Raw genomic sequence first — 26,327 nt, forward strand, 5'->3', positions numbered from 1 at the left:
AAGAGCCTATTTTAAGTTAATAACAACATACGTTTAAATGTAGTCTATACTTCTATATTTATATCCCCCATTTTGTTTTTGATGTCACATTTTACGTTTTTATCTTGTGTACCCCATTAACAAATTATTTTTCTGCTTTTGTCTTTTAATCTTTGGACTAGCCTTACAAGTGATTAACCCACTACCTCTTTACATACTTACAATTACCAGTGAGATTTATACATTCATGTGTTTTCTTGTTACTCTTTAACGCCCTTTCTTTTTAGCTTAAAGAAGTCCTTTAACATTTCTTGTAAGGCCAATCCAGTGATGTTCAACTCTTACCTTTTGCTTGTGTGGAAAACCCTTTATCTCACCTTCAATTATGTGTGATTCCTTTGCTGGAGAGACTATTCTTGGTTGGAAGTTTTTTTCTTTCAGCACTTTGCAGGCCATAAGGGAGTGAATATATTCAAAGTTTCTTTTGAAAAATCTGCTTATAGTCCTATGGGCACTTCCTTGTGCATAGCAAGTTTTTCTTCTCTTACTACTGCCTTGTCTTCACGTTGACTGATTGTTTTTTCTGCTTCATCTAGTTTGCTGTTAAGCCCCTCTAAGGCATTTTTTTTTTCAGTTCAGTTATTGTATTTTACATCTCTGTGACTTCTGTTTGATTCATTCTTGTATTTTCTCTCTGTCGAAGTTCTCCCTCTATTCATCCAGTCTTCTCCCAAGTTTACTGAGCACCTTTATGACCAGGACATTGAACTCTTTATCAAGGAAATTACTTATCTCCATTTCATTAAGTGGTTTTTTTCTCTTCATGGTTTTATGTTCTTTTGTTTGGAACATACTCTTCTCTTTCTTCATTTTGCTTGACACTCTGTGTTTGTTTCTGTGCATTAGATGAAAGACACCTCTCCCAGTTTTGAAGGAGTGTCCTCACGTAGGAGAGGAACCCTCTTGTTCAACCATGTTCTACCTCCTGGTTGTCTCTCTAACCTTATTTATTGTTGAAGTGGTCTCTTTTGTTTGTAATAGCTCCTACTTGTTGAGGGTGTGCGAAGACCTGTCCATGTCCCAGGGGGGAAGATTGCAGTCAGCACTTAGATTCAGGCTGATTGGAAGCCAGACCCACAGGCAGCAGCTTTTCAAGTGGGCAAATATCCACAGTCCTGTGGGAATGCAAGTGTTTGTGCTCTTGGTCATCAGACCCAGGTGATCTGGAGGTGTCCCTTGGGCAGCAGTCGCAAAAATCAGGGCTCCAGAGGTGTGTATAAGCTCCATTCTAGGACATAGCGGTGGGCTATGCTGTAGCAAAGCAGAGGAAGAGCTCAAAGGTGACGTCCACCAACCTATGTTCCCTGAGAGCTCCTCACAGGGCCCTGCATGTGTGTTAAAGCTAAAGCCTGTCCTTCAGTCTGAAGCTCCAGAATAAGCAAATAAGCCTCTTTCACAGAAAGCTTGGGAGTGTGTTTCAGTCTCCTGCTGTCTGTGCATTGCCCTCAGGGTGGTCACCTGCCCAAAACTGTCTCTCCAACTGTTACAGTCTCATGGGAGCCGGGAGCAAACCTCCCTGGCCACCAGGACCAGGCGATCGAGGGACATCCCCTGGGGGGCAGCTGCAGAAACTGGGGCACCAGAAACCTGTAATAGCTCCCCTTGGAGAGATACCGGTGCTCTGGAGCATGGTAGAGAGAGAGTGAGAAGACAGTGCCACCGCTGAGGTCTCTTGAAAGGGTCACAGTCAGCCTTAGATGTGTGTTTAATTAGAAGCCAGCACCTCAGGCCGCAGCCACGATGGTAAACTAATTGGTCTCTTTCACAGAAAGATTGAACTCCTGGGTCTGTTTCCTCTTGCTGTGCCCTGAGCCTCGTAGCTGTTTAAGAACTCTTTCTCCATCAGTTACGCCCTGTGGGACCTTGCAGGCACGAGCCCCTTGGCCACAGGGGCCAGGTGATGTCCAGGTGTCCCCTGGTGGTAGCTACAAAAATCGTGCTCCTTTCAGGGAGATAGATACGGAAAGTTGGAGGGGAGAGCATGAAGATTGCATCACTGGCCCCATTTCCCAAGAGCAACTCCACAGGCCCCTAAATGTGTGTCTAACCAGAATCCTGTCCCCAGCCCAAAGCTCCTAGACAAACAAATAGGCCTCTTTCTCAGAAAGACGAGGGGTGTGTTTCAGTCTGCCGCCTGTGCAGTGCCCTTGGGGGCGGTAGGCTGCCAAGAACTGTCTCCCTGATTGTCACAGTCCACTGGGTGCCAGGAATGCGAGGCCCCCTGACCTCCCTAGCCAGGCAGTCGAGGCGCTTCTCCTTAGTGGCAGCCACAGAAGCTGTAGCACCAGACATGAAAATCAGGGCCACAGATGTGGGTGACAGTCCCCCCCACCCCTGGGGACATACCTGTGCTCTGGAGCGCTGCACAGGGAGAAGAGAGCAGGTGGTGCCTGATGCCTCAGGCAAGGTGGAGAGGGGGGGCTTGATGCTTGCTGCCGGTGCGGGGGAAGCAAAAACAAAGGCCTGGAGTTTAAAAAAAAAAAAAAAAATGGAGCATGCTGGAGCTTGGCAGAGGGGAACATCAGGTGCGGGGAGAAGGCCTGGGTTTAGGGGGAAAAAACAGATGGCAGGGGTAGGTGGTCCCTAGCAGCCTCTGCCCCCGGTGAGTAGCCCTGCAGGCCTCTAGGTATATGTTAAGTTGGAAGCCTGCCACTCGGGCCGGTGCTTTAAGACTAGCCAGTGAGCCTCTTTCACATGAAGTCTGGGTGTGATTAGCTGCTTCTGTGCTGAGCCCTTTGGCAGGTGAGTCTGAGTGGGTGAGGGCCGTTTCTCAGATTGCTATAGCCTGTGGGTCTCAGGCACAGGAGCCCCTTTGGTTTTCAAAGCTGGATATTCGGGGGCTTATTTCTCGGGAGCAGGTCTTAAAAGTTGGAACGCCTGATGTGAGCATGAAACCCTCTGTTCCACAAGGAGAAGCTCAGGGTTGTGAGTTCCCTCCCAGCTGGCAGTGGCCCGGCCCGGTGGTGGGTTTGTGGTAACTGTGTGTCAGCCTCTCCTACTAGTTTCATTGTGGTTTTCTTATCATTTGCTTAATGTGTAGTCATCGCTCAGCTACTTTCTAGGGATTTTTTTTTTTATAGAAAAAAATTGTTCCATATGTAGCTGTAGGTTCAGTGTGTTTGTGGGAGGAGTGGGGTTCAGAATCCCCCTACCTTGCCATCTTGAACCCAAAATGTTTCCCTGGATACTGGGTGATGCCATCCAGGTCCAAGTTTGTACCTGAAACTGGTGCCTCACGGTCACCACCATGAGGCTGTACATGCGGACAGGTTTGTCTCCCAACTCCATAACCAGTCTTCTTCTTCTTCTTCTTCTTTTCTTCTAGTAAACATGTGGATCATCAAATCTCTACTAGGCGATTTTGAAGCTCTTTAACTTCCCTTTGCAGTGGCACCAGAACTGGGGAGAAGGTTCTAGGAAGAGTATTATTGCCTTTGCCAGCAAAGAGCATTTAAACTGGGCTTTTGAGAAAGAGAATTGTTTTCTTTGTGTCTGTGCTTCACGTTGGCTTTGCACCCCCAGCACTGAGGGGGTCCCTCATGGCCCCATCATTGTATCTGAGCATCCGTGCTGCCCTGGCAGGGGAGGTAGCCTAGACTGCAACGTCTTGAACTTACTGTATCTCTAGCTGGGCTAGAGTATGAGCTTAATACAAAGGATACAACTCAGGGGCACCCATAAGGAAGCGATGCATGAAACCAGGCATGGGGGAAGGAGTGTGGAGTTAGCACGTCCTTTCTAGGGGCACCAGCCAAAAGATCTTGCTAGTGTTTCAACATTAAAGTTTCTTTTATTGAGTTATGATATGCATACAGAAAAGTACACCTATCATAAACATACAGCTGGAAAGTTTTTACAAACTAACCCATTCCATGTAATCAATACCCAGATAACAAGGCAGAATTAGCAGCACCCAACCCCTCTTATTCACTGCCTCCACCCAATAACTACTATCCTAACTTCTAACATTATAGATTAGCTTTTTAAAGTTATTTTTTCAACTTATTTAAACTTAAAAAAGAAAACATTTCTGCCATCCCCACCTCTAGCAACTACCAATCTGTTCTCGGTATCTATGAGCTTTTTTTTTTTTTCTTTTTTAAGACTTCACATGTGAGAGAGCTCTTTCTGTATTTGCCTTTCCCTGAGTCTATATCACTTAGCATAATGCCCTCGAGGTCTATCCGTATTGTTGCAAATGGCAAGATTTCATTCTTTTTTGTGGCTGAACAATATTCCATTGTGTGTATGTATACCACATCTCTTTTATCCATCTATCTGTTGATGGACACTTTGTTTCCATATCTGGCTATTGTAAATAATGCTGCAGTGAACATGGGGGTCCATATATATTTTTTGAGTTAGCATTTTCATATTCTTTGGATAAATATCCAGAAGTAAATGGCTGGATCATACAGTAGTTTTAATTTTAATTTTTTGAGGCCCTTCCATACTGTTTTCCATAGTGGCTGCACCAATATACACACCCACCAGTAGAGGGCGCAAGGGCTCCCTTTCCTCCACACCCTCACCAACACTTGTTATTTTTGTCTTTTTCGTAATGGGCATTCTGATAGGTGTGAGATGATATCTCATTGTGATTTTGATTTGTATTTCCTTGATAATCAGTGATACTGAGCATCTTTTCTTTTTTTTTTTTTTTTTCTTTGCGGTCTGTGGGCCTCTCCCTGTTGTGGCCTCTCCCGTTGCGGAGCACAGGCTCCGGACGCGCAGGCTCAGTGGCCATGGCTCACGGGCCCAGCCGCTCCGCGGCATGTGGGATCTTCCCGGACCGGGGCACGAACCCGTGTCCCCTGCGTCAGCAGGTGGACTCTCAACCACTGCACCACCAGGGAAGCCCTACTGAGCATCTTTTCATGTACTTGTCGGCCATCTTTGTATCTTCTTTGGAAAAATGTCTATTCAGATCCTCTGCTCATGTTTAAATCATTGTCTGTTTCTTGCTATTAAGGTCTATCAGTTCTTTATATATTTTGTACTTTAGCCCCTAGTCAGATATATGATTTGCAAATACTTTATCCCATTAAGTAGGTTGCCATTTCATTTTGTTAATGGTTTTCATTGCTGTGCAGAAGCTTTTTAAATTGAAAAATGTAGTCTCAGTTGTTTGCTTTTGTTGCCAGATTTGAAAAATCATAACCAAGATCTATGGCAAGGAGCTTATCATCCATGTTTTCTTCTAGGAGTTTTATGGTTTTAGGTCTTACATTCAGTCTTTTATCAATTTTGAGTTCATTTTTGTGTCTAAGGTAAGATAGTGGTTAAAGTTCATTCTTTTGCATGTGGCTGAACAGTTTTCTCAACATCATTTACTGAAGAGACTGTTCTTTTCCTGTTGTATATTCCTGGTTCCTTTGTCATAAATTAATTGACCATATATGTGTGAGTTGATTTCTGGGCTACTCTTTTAACTACTATATAACTACTAATACCTACTACTACTACTATATATAACTACTATATAACTATATAACTACTAATACCTACTCTTTTAACTACTATAGCCTTGAAATATAGTTTGGGAGCATGATGGCTCCAATTTTCTTCTTCTTTCTCAAGATTGCTTGGCTATTCGGGGTCTTTTATGGTTCCATACAAATTTTAGGATTGTTCTATTTCTGCAAAAATGCCATTGGAATTTTGATAGGAAGGACATTGAATCTGTAGATTGCTTTGGGGAGTATGGACATTCTAACAATATTGATTCTTCCATTCCATGGACGTGGAAGTGTCCATTTATCTGTGTCATCTTCAATTTATTTAATGTCTTGTTTTCAATATACAGATCATTCACCTCCTTGGTTAAATTTATTTCTAAGTTTTTTTTTTTTTTGCGGTACGTGGGCCTCTCACTGCTGTGGCCTCTCCCATTGCAGAGCACAGGCTCCAGACACGCAGGCTCAGTGGCCATGGCTCACGGGCCCAGCCGCTCCGCGGCATGTGGGATCTTCCCGGACCGGGGCACGAACCCATGTCCCCTGCATCGGCAGGCGGACTCTCAACCACTGCGCCACCAGGGAAGCCCAGTATTTTATACTTTTGATGCAACTGTAAATGGGATTTTTTTCTTAATTTCCATTTCTGATATTTGTTATTAGTGTATAGGAAAAACAACAAATTTTTGTGTATTTTGTAACCCACAACTTTACTGAATTTTTTAGTTCTAATAGTTTTTTGATGGAGTCTTTGGATTTTCTATATATAATATGTCATCTGCAAATCATGAAGTTTAGTTTCTCCTTTCCAATTTGGATTTCTTTCACTTTTTCCTTACCTAATTGCTGTTGCTGGGACTTCCAATACAGTGTTGAATAAAAATGGCAGGAATGGGTATTCTTGTCTTGTTCCTGATCTTACAGGAAAAGCTGTAAAATGTTCTTCACCATTGAGTATGCTATTAGCTGTAAGCTTGTCATACATGGCTTTTGTTATGTTAAGGTATGTTCCCTCTACACTCAATTTCCTGAGGATTTTTATCATGAACTGACTGTATTTTTTTCAAATGCTTTTTCTGCATCTATTAAGATGATCATATGTTTTTCTTTTCCCTTCATTTTGTTAATGTGGTGTATCACATTGACTCGGTTGTGGATATTACACCATCCTTGCAACTCTGCAATAAATCCCACTTGACGATGTGTATGATCTTAATGTATTGTTGAATTCAGTTTGGTAATATTTAGTTCAGGATTTTTACGTCTATGTTCACCAGGGTCATTGGCCTGTAATTTTCTTTTCTTGTGTCGTCCTTGTCTGGTTTTGGTATCAGGGTAATGCTCGCTCTATAAAATGAGTTTGGGAGAGTTCCCTCTTCTTCTATTTTTTGGGAAGAGTTGGAGAAGGATTGATATTCTTTGAGTATTTGGTAGAATTCACCATTAAAGCCATCTGGTTTTGAACTTTTCACTGTTGGGAAGTTTTTGATTACTGATTCAATCTCCTTATTAGTAATTGGTCTGTTCAGATTTTCTATCTCATTTCATGATTTAATCTTTGTAGGTTGTATACCATAGGAATTTATCCATTTATTCTAGGTTGTCTAATTTGTTGGCATCTACAATAATTGTGCACAGTAATCTCTTATGATCCTCTGTATTTCTGTGTTACTTGTAATTTCTTTTATTTCTGATTTCATTCATTTATGCTCTTTCTTTTTTCTTGATGAGTCTGGCTTAAAGGTTTGTCTATTATCTTTTCAAAGAACCAGCTCTTAGTTTCATCGATCTTTTCTATTGTTTTTTAGTCTCTATTTTTGCTCTGATCTGAAAGTGAGTCTCGTTAGCAGCATACAGATGGGTCTTATTTTTTTAATTTTTTTGTTTGTTTTGTTTTTTAATCCATTCAGCCACTCTTTCTTTTGATTAGAGCATTTAGTCCATTTACATTTAAAGGAAGTATTGATAGGTATATGGTTATTGCTATTTTATTGTTTTCTGGGTGTTTTTGTAGTTCCTCTCTGTTCCTTCTTTCTTGCTCTATTCTTTTGTGGTTTGAAGACTTTCTTTATTGGTATTCTTATATTCCTTTCCCATTATCTTTTGTATATCTACTATATACAAAAACCTATATCTACTATAGGTTTTTGCTTTGTGATGACCATCAGGCTGCCATATAATAACCTTTATAAGTCTTTTTTTTTAGCTGATAACAAGTTTGAATGCACAAGTTCTACATTTTTACTCTTCTTCTCCCACGTTTTATGTTTCTGATTCACATTTTACATCTTTTTATCTTGTGTGTCCCTTAACTAATTATTGTAGTTATAGTTATCTTTACAAGTTTTGCCTTTATCTTTATACTAGCTTCACAGGTGATTAATTCACTACATTTACTATATATTTACCTTTACCAGTGAGACTTATACTTTCATATGTTTTCTTGTTACTAATTAGTGCCTTTACTTTTTCCCTTAAAGAATTCCCTTTAACATTTCTTGTAAGGGCAATTTAGTGGTGATGACTCTTTTAACTTTTGTCAAGAAAACTCTATCTCACCTTTAATTCTAAATGATAACTTTGATGGATAGAGTATTCTTGGTTTGGGAGTTTTCTTTTCAGCACTTTGAATCTATTGTGCTATTTCTTCCCATTCTGCAGAGTTTCTGCTTAAAAATATGATTATGGGGATCTCTTTGTATATAACAAGTTGTTCTTCTCTTTTTTGCTTTATTTGAATTTCACCAGTTTTTCCAGTAATGTCCTTTTTCTGTTCCACAATCCAATCCAGAGTACCACGTTGCATTTGCCTGCCCTTTTTTGGTTTTTTTTTTTTAACTAACCAAATTTTCCCAATTTTTCTCTATTAGCTTTTAGTTACATAGTCTCATAATTATTTTTGAATGTTTAGCTTTGAACAAAGTAACTTATTATACTTTCTGGAATGAGCTAGTTCCTTATCTGTGGATAACAGATTAAGTTGCCTTATTATTTTTACCTAATAATTATTTTTACCTAATAATAATTATTATTACCTAAAAACCAGTTACAAGTTGGGAGGTACCTACTAAAAATGACAAGTTTTGTTTTAGGATAATTGACCTCTGTCTCTGTTTCTAATGGTAGTTAGGTTGCAGGGCCAGTTATCTATTTGGAGTCTCCTAGTGTGTGATATAAACAATGTCATCTGCATGTCGGGAATATGCATCCTCCTATTTTGTATGTTAGAAGGAGGAAGCATCCCAGTCATCCAAATTTACAATAAGAGGAGCCAGGAAGGACTGCTGGAATGTTGAGCTAGTCTATTATCTATTTTTTTAAAAAATATTTATTTATTTATTTACTGTGCCAGGTCTTAGCTGTGGCATGCATGTGGGATCTAGTTCCCTGACCAGGGGTTGAACCCAGGCATCCTGCATTGGGAGCATGGAGACTTACCCACTGGACCACCAGGGAAGTGTCTATTATCTTAATGGTGAGGAAATTGAGCCTAAGAAATCCTGATCCTGCCCAGGTCACACAGCTAGTATATGCTGAGACTAAGCTACACTACATAACCTGGGCTTCCCATTCCTCCCCACTCTTATACTTTATTTGCATTTGGCTTATGTGTTTATGTACATGCTCAATTAAGAATATTCTTCATGCAGATTTAAGTTTGGCTTCATATGCTTCTGTTTATCTTGGCAGATAAAATGGACTTTATTTTATTTTTTTCTTCTTGAGAGCGACACACCCTATCAGAGCTTTTGTCTTTTTTAAAAATTATTTATTTATTTATTTATTTAGGCTGCTTTAGGTCTTCATTGCTGCGCACGGGCTTTCTCTAGTTGCGGCGAGCAGGGGCTACTCTTCTTTGAGTTGCGCGGGCCTCTCATTGCGGTGGCTTCTCTTGTTGCGGAGCACGGGCTCTAGGCACGCGGGCTTCAGTAGTTGTGGCTTGCGGGCTCTAGAGCACAGGCTCAGTAGTTGTGGTGCATGGGCTTAGTTGCTCCGAGGCATGTGGGATCTTCTTGGACCATGGGTCGAGCCCGTGTCCCCTGCATTGGCAGGTGGATTCTTAACCACTGTGCCCCCAGGGAAGTCCCTAAAATGGACTTTAGGGTGAGCAGTCTGATTTCTTTCTCTGCAGCTTAACTTCAATTTTATTATAGCTCATCCAGTAGGACAAAAATCACACTTAGACTTGATTACAAGTTATTATTAACTTGCAAACAAAACAGTATAAATTTGAAGGTCATTCCATTAGTCAGGTCACTAGAGCACGGAAGGTCTCTCCCCAGCTTTCCTCATAAGTTACTGGACATCGTTCACAGTTTATCACTGGTGTCGCTAGCGCCGTGTCTCCCTCCTCACCTCCCCGACTAATCTCTTTTTCTGTATGTCTGTAATCCAATAATAATGATCACATTGCCTAGAAATGGTGACCATATTGTTATATTCAGTGTTTAAGGCCCTTCATGTTTTAAAACAAGCATTGAAAATCATTTAAATTATTTTTTTTTAAGTTTTTTTCCTATAAATAGCTTCAAATTTTCTGAAAGAAATAACTGTTAGGATTCAACCATACCATTTCTTGAATCGGTCCTATTCTAATAATTTACGGGATTTAAACACATTGTTCTTTTTCTGTTGAAAGATACGTATCTTGGAAATGTTCCTTTCCCCCCTCCCTTTCATTTTGTAAAGAAAACACTACCACTGGAGACAGCCCATTTGAACGACCTACAGCTATGTGTGGCTAAACATCAGTCACTCTTCTGTTCTACTAAAGAATCCCCATGATAATTCCCCTTGTCATCTGCCAAGGGATGTCAGCAGCCATCCTGTGTAATGTTACTTCTTCTGTACTGATGACCCTCGATATGGGTCACTTGCCTTGACCTGTGACCATTTTGTTATCCGGCATCTGAGTGTCTTTCTGAAGCTTCACTTGGACGAGCACTGACACCTCATAGAACAGTTAGAAAGGACGTCTCCCATTGTCTCTGGCTTTCAAACCTTTCATTAGGCATTGTTCAGAGTGGACAGTAGTCTTCCTCTCTTTCTTTATTTTCTATACCTCATGCTATTACTCTTTCTCTTATCAAAACCTAAACCCCAGATTTTTAAATGATTGTTTTTTCTTTTTTGGAAGTCCATGCCAATTTCTATTGTTTACCGAACAATATATTACTTTCAGGTTTGCCTTCTCTGCCAAGAGCTTTATTTATTATTTAATATTACAGCAGCAAAATTCCTCTACTTATATCTTTCAAAACCCTGGTGTGTCTACAGTTTTAATCATTAATCTCCTGTCTTAAGCAAAAGATCCATCATTCTTATATCATTATCTCATATTTAGTCACCCTATACATGTTCTTGGTTAATTTCTTTTTTCTTAATCATTTCAATATTTTCTCATTCATCTTTGCCCAATATTATTTAATTCAAAACCTATTTTGATCTCACCATGTACCACACTGGATCAGGCACATCACATCACATTGGAGAAGAGACACAGTCCATGCCTTCCTGGAGCTGACAGCCCAGTAAGAGAGATAGATGAGACCTTTTCATTTAACAAACATTTGTTACTCCTTAACTCTCTAGTTGATTGTAGCTAACATCTCTATAAAGGATACCAATAGCAACTACCTGAGGACTGAAAAGTAAACAACAGCAGGCACATTGAGGGGAAAATAAGAATTTGAAAAATGACCAGTACCAGTGAGTGTCCAGGAGTTTTTTTCTTTTATCTCCTGACTTTCACCTGAGCGCAGTCTGAGTTGCAGAACTACACAGCAGGTGCAGACAGCAAAACCTCCAAGAGAAACCCTATTTTTCTGGCCAGAGAACTAAGAAAAGGGGACCCTGTGAGCTGAAGGGGGCAGGGGGGATGGCGAAGCTGTTTTCTTTTCTTTTTTTTTTTGCCTTTTTTCTCTCTTGGCTCAGCCATAAAGCTAACTCATCTTGCAGAGGCACCTAAAATCCCAAGGGAAAACTATCTTTATGGTCAGAGGAACTGGGGAAAGAGGCCCTGGAGAGTCAGACTTTGTCAGGGAAATCCCAGAGAGAAGTGAGTTTGAGAAGGTCATCCCCCAAGTCTGTGTAGGAATCTGCACAAGCCCCATGCTCATCCAGAGCTGTGAATGCACAGAACAGACCCAGTGAAGAATAGAAAGCCTTGGAAAACTGAACCGAGATAGAAAACACCGCCCACTGAAGGCAAAAAGGTCTTGCAGTCTCAACCTAACCAGGCTGATGGCCTGCTCAAACAGACAACACAAAATGAGCATTTGCAAAGCACTCAAACAGGACCCAAGTCTCATATCACAAATACTTAACGTCTAAGATATAAGGCAGAATTACTTAATACAAAAAAATAAGGAAAGTATGACCATTTCTCAAGGGAAAAGACCATCAAATGCCAACAGTGAGATGACTCAGATGTTGGAATCTGTGGACAGTGTCTTTAAGCGGCTATTATAACCAGGCTTGAGATGAACAAAAGGTACAAATAAGTTCTCGACAGAGAGAGAAACTATTTTTAAAAAGAACAAGATGAATATTTTAGGACTGAAAAATACAATGTAATACAAATTTTTAAAAAATGTACTGGATGGACTCAATAGAATGGACACATCAGAAAGAGACACACTAGAAAATAATTAATTGAAATAATCCAATCTGAAGTACACAGCAAATAAAGATGTAAAACAAAATTAACAGCCTCAGGGACCTGTGGGGACACTATCAAAATAATATCTGACATTTATATCATTGGAGTCTCAGAAGGAGAAGAAAAAGATTGGTGCAGAAAAGATATTTAGAAAAAAATTGGCATGCTTAAAACTTACCAAATTTGGGGGAAAACATAAACCTCAGCAAACCTCAATCAGGAAAAACGTGAAGAAAACCATGCCAAGACACATCATAATCAAACTGCAAAAGGAAGAAGGATAGAGTGGAAAGCAGATAAGGGGGAAGGGGAAAAGGAGACTAAAAGGAGGAGAAACACAGGGAGAGAGAAGAAGAAAAAATGAAAAACTATGAAAGCAGTAGATAAAAGCACATTACATATAGATAAAAATTACATATGATGGAAGATTTGTCATCTGAAACCATGGTGGCATGAAGACTGTCAAACATCTTTAAAGTGCTGAAAGAAAAAAAAAAAGCTATCAACCCAGAATTCTATAGGTACCAAAAATGTCCTTTGGAAATACAAAATACATTTTCAAATGAAAAAAAGCTAGGAGCATTTGGCACCAGCCCTTCTGCTCTAAAAGAAATGCTAAAGGAAGTTCTCCTGGCTAAGGGAAACTTGAAACTTAAGGAATGAAGGAATAGCAAGAGAAATTCTAAATATCTGGATAAAGTATTTTTTTCTTTAAGCTGCTTAAAATGTATGTGATGGAAAGCAAACACTCTAACTTTGCTTAGTGAGGCTGCCAATGTACATAGTTGTGATACATATGACAGTGATATAAAAGGGATGAGGCTAAAGGGGCTGATAGGCTTGTAAGTCATCTATGTCTTGCTTAAAAAGAGAAATTAACTGTAACTGGACTATAAAGTATGTATGTTGTAATAGAGGGAAAAAATACGCAATAGGAGTATTTTTTTTAAAAAAAGATAAATTTAAATTTAAATGGAATAGTAATAAATACATTCAAATAATACATTCAAAAAGTGCAGGAAAGGGGGAGGATAGGAACAACAACAAAAACCAGGACAAACAGAAAACAAAATGATCAGCCTAAATTCAAACACGTCAATAACATTGAATGTGACAAGTCTAAATGCATCCAGTAAACGACAGAGGTTTTCATATTAGATAAAAACAAGACTCCATTATTACAAGAAACCCACTTTATATATGGTGATAGCTTAAAAGTAAAACTATGGGAAAAGTAATATCCAAACACTAATCCAAAGAAAGCTGAAGTGGCCAAAACAAAATACATAATGATAAAGGGGTCAGTTCATTAAGAAGACAAAACAATCTTAAATGTGAATGCCCCTGACTACAGGGTATCAAAATATATGGAGCAAATTCTGATAGAATTACACTAAAGTTTCAAAAACAACCCAAAAAAACCCTACTAGAGCTAATAAACAATTCAAAGTTGCAGGATAAAAAATGAACACACAAAAATGGGTTTTATTTTAATACACTAGACAATCCAAAAAGGAAATTAAGAGAAAAAATCATTTATGATAGAATCAGAAAGAGTAAAATATTTAAGGATAAATTTAACCAAGGAGACAAAAGACTTGTACACTGAAAACTACAAAAATTTCTGAAATTAAAGACTAAGTAAATGGAGAGAGAATGCATGTTCATAGATTGGAAGATTTAATATTGCTAACATGACAAACTACCCCAACATTATCTACAGGTTCAATAAAATCCCTCCCCAAATCTACCGGCAATAGAAAAAAATACATTAATTGGAATTTATCAAAATTGAAAGATTTTATTCATCAAAGGACACTATCAAGAAAGTGAAAAGATAGACATAGAATGGGAGAAAATATTTTCAAATCATGTATTTGATAAAAAAAATAAGTTAGAATATATAAAGAACCCCTGCAATTCAACAGCAAAAATCAACACAATTCAGAAATGGGCAAAATACTTAAATAGACAGTTCTCCAAAGAAAGTATATAAATGGCTAAAACGCACACAAAATGGTACTCAACATCACAAGTCATTAGGAAAATGCAAATCAAAACCACAGTGAGATACCAGTTCACACACAATGGGATGGCTATGTAAAAAAAAAAAGAAAAAAATGAACAAGTATCTGCCAACAAGAATGTAAAATGTGTAGCCACTGTGGAAACGTGTTTGATTCCTCCAAAAGTTGAACAGAATTACGATATGATCCAGCAATTCTACTTCCAGGTATATATTCAAAAGAATTGAAAGCAGGGACTCAAATACTTGCACACCAGTGTTCACAGCAGCATTATTCACAATAGCCAAAAGGTGGAAGCAACCCAAACATCCATCAACATATGAAGAGATTTTTTTAATAGCATATATATATATTAGAATATTATTCATTCTTAAAAAGGAATGAAATTTTGATATATGCTACAACATAGATAAACCTTGAAAACATTATGTTAGGTGAAATAAGCCAGACACAAAATGGCAAATATTGTATGATTCCATTAATATGAAGTACCCAGAGTAAGCAGTTTCCTAGAGACAGAAAGTAGAACAGAGGTTACCAGGGTCTGTGGGGAGGGGGACCTGCAGAGTTAGTGTTTAGTGGGTAAAGAGTTTCTGTTTGCCATGATGAAAGAGTTCTGGAAATGAATGGTGGTGATGGCTGGATAACATTGTGAACATATTTAATGCCACTAAGCTGTACACCTATAAGTGGTTAAAATGCTAAACTTTATGATATGTATTTTTACCACGTTAAGCAATTAAAAATGTTTTTAAATACGAGAATTTAAAAGAGATAAGTCTGCAATTATACTTAGAGATCTCAAGACCTCTCTCTTGGTAACTGATAGAACAAATAGACCAAAAATCAGCAAGGATATAGAAGACCAGAAAAACATTACCAATCAATGTGATAAAATTGATAATTATAAATACTTCACCCAAAACAGTAGAATACATATTCTTTTCAAGTGCATAGGAAACATTTACCAATATAAATCATATTCTGGACCATAAAACATACCTTCACAAATTTAAAAGCATAAATGGAAATTATTCCAGTTGTTTTCTCTGACCCTAATGGAATTAAATTGGAAATCAATAACTGAAAAATTCCCAAATATCTGTAAATTAAACAGTGTACTTCTAAATAGTCAGTGGGGCAAAGAGGAATTTTCTAGGGTAATTATAAAGTTTGAACTGAATAAAAATGAAAATGCAATATGGCATATTTGTGGAATATAAAAAAAAACAAGCAAACTCAAAGCAGGAAGAAATAATAACAATAAATGAAATTCAAAACAGACATTAGAGAAATTTAACCCCAAACTAGTTCTTTGAAAAGATCAGTAAAATTAATGAACTACCAACTAGGCTGACCAAGAAAAACATGAGAGAACACACAGATTACCAATAACAGGAATGAAAGATGGGATGCCAGTACTGATTCCATAAACATTAAAAGAACAAGGGAACACTATGAAGAACTCTAGTCTCATAAATTCAACAATTTAGATTAAACAGACCAATTATTTGAAAGGCACAAGCTACCAAATCTTGTTCTAGAAGAAGTAGAAACTGGATAGTTCTATATTTATTAAACTGGATATATAGCTTTAAAAAAAAATTTCTCATTTGGAGAACTCCAAGCCTAAATGCCCTGATTTACTGGTGAATTTTATCAATCTCTTCCAGAATACAGAAGAGGAAAGATAACTTCCCAGCATATCTTACAAGGTATTATTCTGATGCAAAAGTCATATAAAGAGGGACTTCCCTGGTGGTTCAGTGGTTAAAACTCCACGCTTCCAATGCAGGGTGCGAGGGTGCGATCCCTGGTTGGGGAGCTAGGATCCCACATGCCACGCATGGTGTGGCCAGAAAAAAAAAAAAAAGTCATACAAGGAGAAAACAAGAGAAGAAAACGAGAGACCAATATCCTTCAGGAACAGAGTCATGAAGTTCTCAGCAAAATATTAGCAAATCAAATCTGGCAATATGTCAAAAGGATAATATATCACAACCAAGTGAGGTTCATTTCTAGGAACTCAAGACTACTTCAACATTCAAAAGTCAATATAACTCACCCTACTAATAGAATAAAAAAGAAAACCCAAATGGTAATCTCAATAGATGAAGACAAACATTTGGAAAAAAATTAAAAATCAATGTAATTCATCATATAGAAAAAATAAAAACCATATTGTAATATCAATGTATGCAGAAAAAGCATTGGTGAAGTTCAGCATCCATTTCTGATTTAAAAAACAGAAGCAAACGTTTCCAGCAAACTAGGAATAGACAGTGTATTCGTTTTCTAACACTGCCGCACAAAGTACCAAACACTGTGTGGCTTAAAGCAACAGAAATTGTTACTTCATGCTTCTGGAGGCTAGTCTTAACCATTCTATGGAAGGGTCCTTTCTTGCCTCTTCGAGCTTCTGCTGTTTGCTGGCAATCCTTGTTCTTTGGCTTGTAGATAAAGCTGTCCATTCACGTGGCTGTCTTTTACCTGTGTGCGTCTATATTTTCTTCCTCTGTATATGTCTGTGTTCAAATTTCACTTTTATGTGAGATGCTATAGACTGACTATTTGTGGCCCTCCAAAATTCATACGTTGAAATTCTGATGCCCAACGTGATGGTATTTGGAGGTGGGGGCCTTTGGGAGATGATTAGATCATGATGGCAGAACCCTCATGAATGGAATTATGCCCTTAAAAAGGAGACCCCAGACAGCACCCTGACCCCTGCTGCCAAGTGCGACACAGCAAGAAGACAGTTGTCTATGAACCAGGAAGCAGGCTCTGACCAGGCGCACCAAATCAGCCAGCATTTTGATCTTGGACTACACACCCTCCAGATCTGTGATAAATTTCTGTTGTTTAAGCCACCCAGTCTATGGTGTTTTTGTTATAGCAGCTCAAATGTACTGACATAAGGACATCAGCCATATTGAATTAGGACCCACCCTAATGAGTTCATCTTAATTTGATAATCTGCAAAGACCCTATTTCCAGATAAGGTCACACTTATAGGTTTTTAAGGTGAGTATTTAAACATATCTTTTGAGGGGGACACAATTCAACCTATAACAGAAGGGAACTGATATTTGCAAACAAGTGAAGACAAAACAATGGAGAAAAGATTGTCTTTTCAACAAATGGTGCTGATTAGATACATATATAAAACCACTACATTGAACACCTTAAACCTATACGGTGTTGTCAATTAAATCCCAATAAAACCGGGGGAAATGGTGCTGGAACAACTGGACATCCACTTGCAATAAAATAAACCCAGACCCAGAAATTACACCTTTCACAAAAATTAACTCAATATGGATCACAGACCTAAATGTAAAATGTAAAACTATGAAAACTTCTAGAAGATAACAGGAGGAAACCTACATGACCTTGGGTATGGTGATGCCTTTTTAGATAGAACACCAAAGACACAATCCATGAAAGACATGATTGAGAAACTGCCCTGCGCTGAAATTTAAAACTTCTGCTCTGTGAAGGACAGTATCAAGAAAATTCGAAGACCAGGCACAGACTAAGAGAAAATATTTGCAAAAGACACATCAGGTAAAGAACTGTTATCCAAAATATTCAAAGAACTCTTAAGTCTCAAAAGTAAGAAAACAGATAACCCAGTTTAAAAAAAATGGACCAAAGACCTTAATAGACACCTTGCCAAAGAAGATATACAGATGACAAATAAGCATAAGAAAAGATGCACCACATCACATGTCATCAGAGAAATGCAAGTTCAAACAAGGAGATACCACTACACACCTATTAGAATGGCCAAAATCTGGAACACTGACACCACCAAATGCTGGTGAGAATGTGGGGTAATAGGAACTCTCATTCATTGCTGGTGGGAATACAAAATGGTAGTCACTTTGGAAGACAGCGGGTAGTTTCTTACTACAGTAAACATACTCTTACCATGTGATCCAGCAATTACGCTCCTTGGTATTTACCCAAAGGAGCTGAAAACTTATGTCCACACAAAAAACCTGCACATGCATGTTTTTATTTCCTAATTGCCAAAACTTGGAAGCTACTAAAATGTACTTCAGTTAGTAAAAGGATAAATAAACTATGCTGCATCCAGGCAATGGAATATTAATCAGTTATAAAAAGAAATGAGCTATCAATCCACAAAAAGACATAGAAGAACCTTAAATGCATATTATAAAGTAAAAGAAACGAATCTGAAAAAGGTTACATACTGTATGATTCCAACTTTATGACATTCTGGAAAAGGCGAAACTACGGAGAGAGTAAAAAATCAGTACTTGCCCAGGGTTGGGGCGAGGAAGGGATGAATACAGAGAGCACAGAGAAATTTTAGGACAGTAAAACTGTTATCCTGTATGATACTCTAATGATGGATACATGTCATTATACAATTGTTAAAACCCATAGAATGTACAGCACAAAAGTGAGCTGTAACATAAACTATGGCCTTTAGTTAATGTTCACATTGGTTCATCAGTTGTCGTAAAGGTACAACACTAATGTAAGATGTTAGAAATAGGGGAAAATGGGCGGTGTGTGAGGGGGTATATGAGAACTCTCTACTTTTTGCTCAATATTTTTTGTAAATCTAAAAGTAAAAATTGTCTTAATTTTTGTAAATCTCTAAAACAATTTTATAGCATCTTATTTCTCCCCCCGCGTTTTACTTTAACCAAAATATAAAACAGGAACATAAGTTTTACTAACATTACCTGTGTTCATTGCTGTCCTTTCTTTGTTAATTTTCCTGCCATTTAGGAGACTGGCTAATTTTGCTTTCTCCACTGTCAAAAATCACCACCAGCAGAGGCTGCTAGAATGCAGGGATCCCTCTCAGGAGAGGCACTTCTATGCTGCTCTGGCTTTGCTCTCACTGCCATGGACATGCACCATGGGAAAGCGTTTAATGGCAGAGATTTTTCAAAGAATTTAAAATCTGTGTGTGTGTTCTGTAGGGTGTCTTATGAATATTCTTGAAGCAAGAAGACAAATAGTCTGGATGCCTGAACAGCTGAAGTGAACTCACATCTTTATTTCTGGATGTTTATGTGTAAAGAAAGTTGAAAGAAAAAAAATTATTTTCATTTTGTAGCCTCCACAGTTCCCAATCTAGCTAAGTTCTCAAGAAAATTAGAATAAATTTCACTTAAGTTAAATCACAACGGTAAGTGAGGGGTCCAGGTCTTGGCTTAATTTTTTTTTACAAAGAAAATTCCCAGTATCGACAGAGAAGAGATTAGGATTTAAAAGCTTATTTTAAAAATACATTCCTCAGGACTATTTGATGAATTTGTAGAATCATTTTATTTTCAGTTCTTTCAATATCTGAGGAATGTCTAGAACTGCTAATAGGTTCATTAAGAGTTTTGTTAAACTCCCTCAATAAAATTCTGAATGTGATTTCACTTTATTCCCAGAGGTTATCCAAGAAAGGAAGTGGAGAATGTTCTTTTAGAAAACATGAAGTGGGAAAATGTTTAAAACTATTTATAGCAGCACTTAGCTGTGGAAATCCCAGACTCTACCATCTATTTATAGTTATTCTTTGGGTTAAAAGGGTGAAACCAGAAATCTTGAAAATGCTGCATGCTTTTATCCAGCAGTTGAAACTAATCAGCTGTCTTTTTGTGGTTATGATAACCAGATACTTACAAGAGTAATTCTAGAAATGACAATAAATATATCTTGACTAAGGAGAAAAAAACCTGTTTAAATCTAAAAGAGCGACGTTTTTCCTGAGTAAGTGATTCTTATTTGCTTTTCTTGTGTTTTCTAGTTTAGTGCAAGTTGGATTCTGTCTGTAGTATGAGGGCTTATCTAATGTAGAGGAGGCAGGAGAGTGGGCTTATGAAGGAATTCCCAACACTGGTTGATTAATCTGAATAAAAAAGAAGGCCAGGTAAAATTACCAAGCTTCAAACAGCAGACTTGAAACATTCCTCTGAGGAATACCAGTTTCTGGAAATTCCACCAGACTGTAACAGCAAACTCTGGCCTCGAATATGTGACACAGGATCTGCACATACACAACATGAACTGTATATTCTCTTGAGCCTTAGGAGCTTGATGGTTGTTTTCCTAATATGTTCTTCTGGAGGAAAAAGACAAGTCAGGAGGTTATTGCAGTGGAATGTCCAGAGCTCACGAGAGGGTAGCCCAGGGCAGGTCAGGAGCCTGAGGGGGGAGGCCTTGCCCAGGTGTTCAAGCACTAAGAATGAACTTCCAACCAAAAGGAAAACTTTGTGTCAATCATAATGTGACCTTTGGCTGGGGATACAAATCTTAGAGATAATTTAGAACGAATTAATACAGCGGTGGGTAAACAACAAGGTCGTGTTCCTGCCTCAGCTTTCTCTGCATACGCCTCACGCAGAATCCCACCCAGCTGGGAATTTATTAATCATCCCTAATGCAAACCTGTAAGCAGAGCTTTTGTAGAACCCAATATGCTTTGGTGTCAACCACTTTAGACAGAAAAATCAGGCTTCCAAAATGCACGGAAGCATTTCATATCCCGTGGCCACGTTTTATCAAAGTCCATCCTGTTGCCCAGGCAGCGCATCCTGGTATCACCTAAGAGCAAGGCCAACACCTCCCTGGGACCCTGACGCATCCACGCCTTTTCATCTGGAGGATAAACCTAGCCAATAACTTCTTTCTCATCCACCTGCGTCGTGATCTCATCTTTTCAATTCCCAAAGTGGTAGTTGCTAAGCCGTCCACTTGTCACTTAACCCCATGCTGCCTTATGCCACCTCTGGTGCCACTGTCCTTTCTATCTGTCTCCTGCGGCCACTGTGGTCCCTCTGTGTCCACCTCTGGGACCCCAGCCTCAGCGACCTCATAATATGCTGTTGAGGACTTGACTGATTTCCCTGGAAAGCACATATGCTGCATTCACCAGAGGGAACCTGGGGGACAAGTCAGGGCCCTGGGGTCCTTACCCTTTTCTGCCATCAAATTCCAAGGGATTCTGTACAATCCTTTCACCTCTCTAAGTCTGTTTCCTCTCGTTTGAAATGAAGGATTGGGCCAGATCATCTCTGAAGTCGCTCTGCCTCTAAAAGGCTTCATTCTCTCCCCTCTTGACTGGACTAAACTCCGAGGACCAGTGGATTGTCCGACTTACACCTTCCACCCGTCGTGCAGGAAAAAATCTACAAGCCCACCCCCAAATCAAAGTATTGTAAGAGGGTCCAAGTGGGTTAATGAACCAATAGAAGATCTCACCTAGAAGCTGCAGTGTCCCTGAAGGGCCGAGGATCTGACCTTCCTATGCGTTGAACCTAAGTCTTGTTTCCGTATTTGGATGCGAGATGCACGTAAAGCATCTCACCCAGAGGCGTCGCAGAGCAGATCCTCAGTAGACGGAGCCGTGCCTGTGATAACGTGCCTTGTCCTTGAATCTCGGCCACTCACATCTGCTTGACTCGGCCTCGTCCTGTTGGCACGAGCAGGCTGGCCTTCTGCAGGGCTGGTCACGATGATTCTTGGTCACGGTGGGGCGGCGTCCAGGTGGCCAATGGGTGGAGTCAGAGGGGTGTGGGAAGGCAGGCCTGGGGCCATGAGGGGGGGTCTGGGGTCCTGCGAGCTGAGGTCAGAGAGCCGCGTGCCTTTCGACCTCGATCCCAGCTGTGCTCACTGGTGATGGCCTGGGGGTCACAGTTCCCAGCTACGAGCGTTGCCAGCTAAGGCCCCTGGGTCCTCATTCTTCATTTATTGTGACAGAACTTTGGGGAAAGAGACCTGGGGACCAAACAGTCCCCTCCTGAAGATGGCCACCCTCTGGGCGCTGTCACACCCTCCCCCTAACCTACTATAGCAGCTCCCTTGGCCCCTAGGCCAGGGTCGGGGGGTGTACCTCCCGTCTCTCCTGTTGCAGGCTGACAAGTGTCTTTGAGTACATTGGGTAATATTATTTTGACGGGGAGGGGACGGGGGCGCTCCCAAGGCTTGATCCCAGTCTCAGCTTCAGAAACGCCCAGGGAAATCCCAAGGAGTCCAGGTGTCTCTCAGAAACACGCACACCCCGTGTCATTCAGGCCTTATTCCCCAGTTCCTCCAATCCTGACACCCTCTGGGTATCGCACGTCGGCTGAGGGAATGCACATTCATGGTCATTTTCAGTTTCTTCTGGAAGGTCATCAGTTTTCTTGTACCATGAATAAAAGACACCGCAAGAAGGAATCATTTAAGAGTGCACATGGTGGAGGGGGGTTGCTTCTGAATCTCTGGGACTGGAGCCCAGGCACAGTATTTTTGGGGGGTGAGGATGGGAAATCATCTCAGGTAACTCCAAGCCACAGCCAGAGTTGAAATTCACTACCTTAGCGTTATGACAAGACAACAAATGATTCGGCTCTCAATCTTCAGCCCTTGGCCTCATTCCTGTTTAATCTCCCAACAAATCTTGTTTCATGCTGGATAGATTTTTCATGTATTCTACCCTGATGGCTGCTTTGGCAGAGATTTTGATGGAATCACGTTGTATATTGTACCTCAGATCAAAGTGATTTAATAATACCACTGAAGCAATCATGAAACTACCCTAATTTTTTTTTTAAGATGTTGGGGGTAGGAGTTTATTAATTAATGATTTTATTTTTGGCTGTGTTGGGTCTTCGTTTCTGTGCGAGGGCTTCCTCCAGTTGTGGCGAGCGGGGGCCACTCTTCATCGCGGTGCACGGGCCTCTCACTATCACTGCCTCTCTTGTTGGGGAGCACAGGCTCCAGACGCGCAGGCTCAGTAGTTGTGGCTCACGGGCCTAGTTGCTCCGTGGCATGTGGGATCCTCCCAGCCCAGGGCTCGAACCTGTGTCCCCTGCATTAGCAGGCAGATTCTCAACCACTGCGCCACCAGGGAAGCCCCGAAACTACCCTAATTTTATATGGGAAATTTGATTATGCACGGTGCTTAAATATTTGTGACAAAACTGTTTTGTGTGCTCAGATAAGAAAGCAGTTTTTTGTTTGTTTTGAGTCAACAAGCAACCCAGTACAGCTACATGTCATGGGTAGTGATGGCGGAAGCCTGGCTTAGAGTTGGAGTCAAAGTCTTAGCTCATACAGAGGGGTGGTTTGCACAGGACACGGCATCTTCCCGTATTCAGGCATGTGTCATACAAAGGAACGTGGTTGGAGGCTATGCAGCTGTAGGCCTTGAATCGCTTGGGGAAATGCACGTGGTCAGCAGAGGCTAGAGAGAGGTTGTCCACTAAACAGAATATGATCACTTGTCTACCATATTTTTCATAGAATCAGAAAGGATTCCTTGTTGAGTTTGAGTCCCAAGTTTAAGCCTCCCCTGGGCGATCCTTTGGAGTCAGGAGTGGTAGTTATTTCATGAGGTCCTGCTGGGGCGAACTTAAAGGTTCAGTGGCACCATGGGATGGTGGGGAAATCGAGCACCAAATAGCAAACGCAGCACAGCATCCATCTTCAGACTTCTTGGTTGGTCTTGGTGAATGGGTTTTGTGGCCCTTCAGTGTCTGTTTGCAGACTATGTGTTTAATGTCGAGTATCTGTGCTGTCGAGGGTTGCCTAGTCGTGAAACTTTGCATGGACATTAAGATGCTCTTTGGGGGATTCAATCATGTAAGGATCCATCCAACTGGTCCTTAGAGATTTTAATCCAGACATCCTACAGGCTCCTCAGATTTACCTAGTGTTCAAATTCATGTTCTTTCCTCTAAGCCTCTTTATCCTTGTATCCGCCCTCGCTTATGGGACTAAATTATCTTTCTATCCACTGAGAATCCAGATTATCTAAATCAGGCAATCAACAGGTCCTATCGATCAATCCTCCTTCAAGACGACTCACTAATCTCACCCTTCCTCTCTGTTCTGTCGCTGCGGCAGCTCAGATGCTCCTAATCTTTCCACAGCAATAGCCTCTCAGGTTTTCACCTCCAGTCTAGCCCCGCCCAAGCCATCCAACACTCTCCTATCAGAATGACCTGCCCCAAACACAAACTTGATCACACCATCGTTTTCCTGCTTTAAAACTTCTGGCGACTTCCCAGTGCTTTTACTAAATTAGAAACATAGCAGGAAACACCCAGGGTGTCACTCACTCGTTTCACCTAGTCTCCGTTTCTGGCATCATAATCATCTTCTCGGCATCTTGAACCCTACAGTCTAGTCTATGTAGATGGATACCTTACTGTGTCCTGTAAGTGCCATGGAGTTCCATCTATATGCCTTTATCAGTGCTGCTCCCTTCTTCTGGAATGGCCTCCACACCATCCCCCCTCTGTCCAGAAATCCCATTCGCATTTTCCAAGGCTAATTCAAGTGCCATCTGGCCTATCACTCTCCCTCCTCCTGCATCCACTTAATTCCTACCCTCACTGTACTTTCAATACAACTCTGTGTGATAGACTCAACTGTCAATATTTATGCTAGTTTATGACTGCCTCCGATGCAAGGATTCTATCTATTGTTTGAAAACTCCATCTCAAATAGGTGTCGTGCGTGCATTTGCTCAGCCTGGGAAACGGGAGGAGACCTTTGTTCGTTGAGACAGAACCCAGTGAAACTTCAAATAGATCCCTTGGCTTTACTTCCTACTTTTGTCACTTGGAAGAGTTTACTCACAACTCAATGAATTCCTACCAGACACTTATCAAAAAAGCAACAGGCTGTTTTCCAGGGTGGTTACAAATTGAGCCCAGTCTCTTAGACTTTCCACAAACACAGCATGGTACAATAATTCTGAGGTTCTGGAAGAAAGATTCTCTGGTGAGTACATTGTACTTATTAGGACAAGAAAACAGAGGAAAAAACGTGAAAGATTTTCAAGAGGAAGGATTGAACTCAAAAAGGGTTTCTGGTTAACCACTTTAACCGGGAACTCAGAGAACTATGACATTCCTGTCTCTGAAAATCACTGTTAGCTGAAGATTTATTACATTTGAAAACAGTAAATAATGGGACATATTTCTTAGCAGGCTGTAGAGTTACAATTGTGAAAGTGAGATTCGAAACTCGACTTCCTTCACCAAATCTCTACAGCTTAGTTTTACTATATTAACGTAATTCAATGTAGATGGGATCTTTACTTCTTTACATGATTTTAACTTTTCTTGTCTGATTTTTTTTTTTTTTTGGCCTATACTCATGAGTTTGAGAATCTCATGCACTTCACGGGAAGTATGCAATCATATAAACTTATTTGTCTTTGTTGTTTTTAATCCTCAAGGGATCATTTATCCTGTCTGGCAGAGGTGGCATTATCTGATTAGTTCTAAATCATCTCAAAATTAGTATTTTGGTTTGAGAACATTCACGTTCCAACAACTGAATGTATCGAATTGACTGAAATTCTCCCATTTTCCCTTTTCCTTCAGAAGCGTTATTAGTTACCATGGTTTAACTGGTGCCTGCTGGTAAGGCGTCTCAAGTAGGTGCTGCAAAAAGGAACTTGCACACCAGCCTTGCTGAAGCAACCACTTAGGGCTGGCACTCTTGTGATTTGCGATTGTGCTTTTCTTGAGCTAACCCATGTTCCCTCCTCCAGCAATTCCTCTGTTACGGAGATTTCCTTGGGGTGCTCGGGAGCGCCCTGTGGCTGCAATACAGATCCCATGCATTTATTTCACGGGCAGGAGGGGAAACAGGAGGCAAAGCACCATGAACCTGAAGTAACTGGTTCGGGAAGGACCCCTTCACCCCTAAGGAAAGGGTTCTCGCACATCGTTGGTCTTTGGAAATTTGTTTGGAAAGAATGTGGCTTTTGGAATCTCCCTTCTGCCACCGAGGCGTGGGCACCCTCGGGAGGTGGTTTCACCCACAAGGACAGACATTCCTTCTGTGACGTGGGTCCCTTTCATCTGTGTCCTCAATCTCTGAAAAAGCAGTTGGCTTTTCAATTTTGCTGTGAATTACTTTACTCAGGCGAGTGATGGAGCTGGTCAAGGAATGCAAGATCTGATTAGGGAATAGAAATCTGGCCATGGCAGGCCGACCAGAGTAGGGTGGTGACTTTAGTCCCCACAGAGCTGCCCGGGGTGGCGGCGGGAGGGTTCTCACAAAGGAAACCGTGGCCAGCCCAAAAAGGACTCCGATTTTGCAGTTTTGATCAGGTGCCTCTTTGCAGGTGGCATCGCTAGGTTCAGTAAGTGCTGCAAGCCTACA

This window comes from Mesoplodon mirus (assembly GCF_964341445.2).
Source record: "Mesoplodon mirus genome assembly, chromosome: 20".
Taxonomy (NCBI): Eukaryota; Metazoa; Chordata; class Mammalia; order Artiodactyla; family Ziphiidae; genus Mesoplodon; species Mesoplodon mirus.